This window comes from Myotis lucifugus, unplaced genomic scaffold (assembly GCF_000147115.1).
Source record: "Myotis lucifugus unplaced genomic scaffold, Myoluc2.0 scaffold_15, whole genome shotgun sequence".
Classification (NCBI taxonomy): Eukaryota; Metazoa; Chordata; class Mammalia; order Chiroptera; family Vespertilionidae; genus Myotis; species Myotis lucifugus.
In genome coordinates, this window is record NW_005871063.1 from 5676474 (window position 1) to 5682077 (window position 5604).

The window sequence follows — 5604 nt, forward strand, 5'->3', positions numbered from 1 at the left end:
AGTGCAGACCTCTAGGCTAATTCTAAGGTTCCTGGGGTTACTGCTGAATTAGAAGAAATTGTGCTATAAAAATTGCAGGTGAGATTTGGTATTAATGCAAAAAGGAGTTGGCATTTTACAAATAATAGTGGTAATTGTAAATTAGTACTTATAGCATTATGCATGGACATGGGTATTCTACTGAAACTTGTTTTGGATTCTTCTTAAATTAGAGCACAGAGGACTGGCGAGGACCTATCTGGAGATTGTGGAGAAGGGGGGTAGAAGTTTGATCAAGTCTAGGTTTAAAATTCAAAGACACTTGGGTTGAGAACTCCTTGAATAGCTCTTCAGTTTCAACTCAACTTTAAGAGACACTCTATTAATAGTCCATAAACAGTTCTGCGAGTAGCTACTGCTGACTGACTCACTATTGCTAATGTATTTCTTATATGCCCTGTGCGGAAAAGAGGCTAAGTTTCTATGATAGTAACTGGGCTGCCCAGAGTCAACCAAATGCACAGATCTGACCCATAGCTGGCCCACCCTTCTGAATACCTGTGACCTAGGAATGACCCCAAGCCAGAAAGGCTGAAAAATTACTGTTACTTCACAGTTAGATTCAGAGGCCTTAACATACCACAGAATGAACAGATAGCACCATGAATTGGACCAGACCTGGATCAGCCTTTGGAAGTGGGCTGTGTGCCAATGACTCCTCACAGGCCAGCTACCCCATTTCTAGATACCCTGAGCAACAACTTGGGGATGGTTAGCAATAGCAACACATTCCTTGAAATTAAAAGAACTGGTTTTGAGTAGTAACTTTACTATATAACTATCCACGGGACTAGCCAGAGTAACTAGCTAAAGTAGCCATCCTAAGTAACTGGGAGCAAATCATTCCACATCCAGGAACTGAGTTCTGGCATTTGTAAAATGAAGGCCTTGGACTCAGTTATGACTAGTAAATGATAAACTTCTATTAAGATTTATGAAAAGAAACATGAACATTTAGGATGTAAGTCTTAAGACTAGAAGTCTAGGTCTGGTTCATCTGCCACTCCCTAAGGTATTTCCCAAATGGTTCAAATAAGTCAACCTTGGAGTTATAAATAAAGATGCATAAAACTAGGATTTTAATAAGAAAATTTTTTGGATTTTCTTAAGAAACCTTTATAAAAACTCCAATTTTTAAGGTTAGAATAAAATTTTAGTATTGGATGAAAAAGTTTACATTATAAGAAAAGTTCTTTTAGGTAACATCTGACATTCCCTCACAATGATAGTTTTATGTAATATTATTGTAATTGATTTGCTGCCCATATGTGAACTTAAACTTACTCCTTTAGTAAGTAGGTCCAGTGGGGCAACAATGGTTTTTTTTACTTATTTTTTAGCCCTAACCACACCAAATTCAGTACTCTACATATAGTCAGCATTCAATAAAAATTTAATTATTGACTGAATAATGATGTGTGTCGGGGAAGGACATTGCTACTTGTTTGGATACGCCCCTCTGATTAAATTCTTCTTTTGCTTTTCTAGCTAATCAATAAATTAAGTGTAGTGCATTTGCTCTTCCCCCTAAAAGAAGGTCAGTGGATGAAAATGAGATCCAGCGTGATCATATTGTGATCAGTGGGGAGCCTTCTGTGGCCCCACCTGTTGCTGGTAGAAGTGGAATTCTTGGGGTGCTGCAGGAACAAGAATTTCCTGAGGCCCCCACAGGAAGATGAGTTATCATGGAAAGCTTCCTTGATGAGGTCACATTAAGAGAGTTCCCCTTAAGGTCCCATCTCCCTCCGTTCCACCATGGAAAATAATCCCATCTTATCTTCTGCAGAGCTATAGGTAAAGCCACTGCCCAGAGTCTTCAATCCATATCAGAGCACAGTCCAGTCCAGCATCTGGCTAGCTGAGCTTGCGTTCCCAGCTGTAGTCCATTGCATGTGGCTTCTAGGGCCACATGGCCATGGAGGTGCGTGCGGGTCATGGAGCAAGCGAGTGCAAGGAAGCAGGAACAAAGCAAGAACAAGAGAGCAAGAAGTCTGTCTTGGCATTAAAACTAGGAGCTTTACCAATTAAGCCTTCACAATTTTGTGTACTTGTAATGACTCTGTCCCCCTAGCCAATTATCTTTGTTCCCCAGGCTAGACTTATTCCCCAGCACCTTCCCTACATCACTCTGACTTTACTGCACATGTGCCCATCTTCCCTTTTGTTGGACTCCTTTCCCCCAGTGATTTGCAGAGAATGGACAGGGGTTCCCTGGGGAATTGCAGGGAAATTGCAGCTTCCTGGTGAAGCTGCCCAGATGACCATGCTTATTATTATAACTAGTGGCCCGTTGCATGAAGATTCTCGCAATAGGCCTTCCTTCCCCTGGCTGCCAGCACTGGTTTTCCTCTGGCACCCAGGACCCAGGCCTTTGGTCTGGCTGCAGCAGCGAGGCTTGGCTTCTCTGCTCCAGCTGCTCCCAGCCCCTCCTTTTTTTTTCCAGCTCCTCGAGTGGAGGCCAGGGCTAGCTGGAAGCCTGTGTGGCCCCTGGCGGCCCAGGCCCCCAGCCACTCCTTGAGCGGAGTCCGGGGCCGGCGGGAAGCTTGGCTTCCTCTGTCGCTGAGAGCAACCCAAGCCTCCTGCTCGCTCCAGCTCTGTGGCCGCCACCATCTTCAGTCGTCTTCAGTCTTCATGCCGCTCCTGTGTATGCAAATTAACCACCATCTTTATTGGGTTAATTTGCATAGTCTCTCTGATTGGCTGGTGGGTGTAGTGGAGTGACACCAATTTGCATGTTTCTCTTTTATTAGTGTAGATGTCTGTCCTCCCCTCTGCTCTCTTCCTATTGTTAATATTAACTATCTAGTTACAATGGTAACAATATTAGAAGGATTTTTGGACATGTGTACTCCCATCAGGGAGATTAAAGTCTAGGTGCCTTCCACATTTCCCCTTAGAACTTGTTCTTACAGTTCCAACATTTTTAGAGCAGCATCAATACATTCATTGTCAATTTCCAATTATGTTCTCAAAAGGTAACTACTACATATTGTATTAGTCAGGGTCCTCCAGAGAAATGGAACTTATAGGATGGATATGCAAGAAAGAGAGCTTTATTTTTAAGGAATTGGCTCACTGATTATGGGGGCTGGAAAATCCAAAATCTGAGGGGCAGGTAGGTCGGCCAACCCAGGAAAGAGTTGATGTTGCAGCTAAAGAATGAAGGCAGTGTGAAGGCCAATTCCTTCTTCATCATAACAAATAGTTTTTATGTTCATTGTTTTTCTAATTTTAGAAAGAAAACATATTTTCTGGCTTTTCACTGTCTTCTCTCCCTTAATTCTACTTCAAATTATGTTTATTCCCTTTATAACTTCTATACATTTGTGCTCAGGATACATAGAAGGAAAAACATGGTTTCTGACCCTCAAGGCACTACAGTCTGAGAAGAGAAGGGTGTGCAGATGACTGTTGCCAGGCTGTGTACTTGCTTTTCTGAGTTGCTTGTCCTTGCACAAGGACAATGGAGGAAGCAAAACTCCAGTAGGTGAGTTAGCATATTGGTGGTGTTAGCACATGCTAGTCCTGCTTGTTTTCTCTATGTGGCTCTATGTGGTACACATGTCCTCCTTGCATACAGTTAGAAATTTGATTCCCCATGGAGCTGAGGCTGAGGTCACATGACGTAAGAGGGTATATTAATTCATCACCCAGCTCCATCTCCACAGCACACACTCAGCAAAATAAATTTAGTCTCCCAGTAAAACTACTTGCCTACAGAAATGAAATTTGCCTCAATGGCTGTTTCTCTTTACTCTTGCTTGCAACTCTTTTTTTGGGGGGAGGTGGGGGGCGGGAAGGGGCTAATTCATTTTTTAAATTTTATTTTTTAAAGTTGGCATTTAACATTTTATTAGTTTTAGGTATATAGCATAGTAGTTAGACATTTATATAACTTATAAAGTGATCTACTAATAAGTGTAGTACTCACTTGACCCCATACATATTGTTGACTATATTCCCTAAGCTGTACTTTACATTCCCATGACTATTTTGTAACTGCCAATTTTACTTAATTCCTTCACCTTTTTCCCCAAGTCCCAACCCCCCTTCCACCTGGCAACTACAGTTTGTTCTCTGTGTCTATGAATTTGCTTCAGTTTTGTTTGTTCATTTATTTTGCTTCTTGATTCCACATGTAAGTGAAATAATATGGTATTTGTCTTTCTCTGTCCAACTCATTGTACTCAGCATAATACCTTCTAGGTCCATTTATGTTATTGCAAATGGTAAAATTTCATTCCTTTTTATGGCCAGGTAATATTTCATTGCATATATGTACTATATCTTCTTTATCCAATCATCTATTGATGGACACTAGGTTCTTGTTTTTTAATTTTTATTTTTCAATTGCAGTTGACATTCAGTGTTATTTTACACTAGTAGCCCGGTGCACGAAATTCGTGCACTTGGGGGGGGGGAAGGGGCCCCTCAGTCTGGCCTTCACCCTCTCCAATCTGAGGCCCCTCAGGGAATGTCCAACTGCCTGTTTGTGCCCACACTTTTAACAGATAACAGCTCCATTGTTATTTCTTTCTTATGCTTAAAACCATTGGAATTAGTAGGTATTCAAAGTGTGTATACATTTTGGGGGGACACCCTGTATATCTCTAGTCAGCAGTAAAAGAAACCAACAGCAGATTTGGAACCCCCAGACAGGGAACCTCGCTCACTCCCCACATGTCTCCCCACTTCACTTTCCACCTTCGTGGGCAGCAGGAGAATCAATGTTTTCTCTCATTAATTCGGAAAAGCACGTCATGTCACCCGCTGCCCGGCAGGAGTGCGCTAGGCCCCAAGCAAGTGAGGCTCAGTCAAGGCAGCCTTCGCTCATGGGTGCTGGCATCCAAAGTGCACATTCCTCCTCTACAGTTGCCCCGACTATCCCACTGTTTCACTGAGAGGACGGAATTCCTCTCCGCCTCTGGGTTCTTGATCTTGAACGCTGACCAAAGGCACCTCAGTGAGGGCCGCCCGCGCACACCAGGTGTGTCTGTCTGCATCTGCTCCTGCCTCAGCACCTGCATTAACCCCCCAGAGGTGATCTCGTAGCTGCACTGGCCTCCATGAGAACAGGGCATCACCACTCTGCCCTCTCACTGTCATCTCACAGGCGCCCACCCTCAGCACCCAGAACACCCAGACACTCTCCAAAGGACATGAGCGCATCAGAGGGGATGTGTGCACATCCTGTGGGGGGTGTTAGGCATGCTGGGTTGATGGAAGTGCGGTGTGTTGCAGGCGCGGGAGGGTGACAGTGTGCTGGGGGGATGTTCGCATGCCAGGGGGCGATGTGCACACCAGAGGCCTCTGGCTTTTGCAGATCCGCAAACCCCCATGGTGCAGCCAGGAGGATGTCAGTCTGGCCCGCCACGGTGGCTGTCGCTGTGATCCTGCACCTTCTGGGCCAGGAGGTGGATCTTGTGCAGCCACTCCTGGGCGCTGATGGCCTGCAGGGGCTACTTCAGCTCAGCCTGCAGGCTCTGCTTTGACTCGTTCACAGTTGTCACCACTGCCATGTGGGAGTACAGGCCGCCCTCTGCTGGCTGCCTCCCCTGTCCAGAG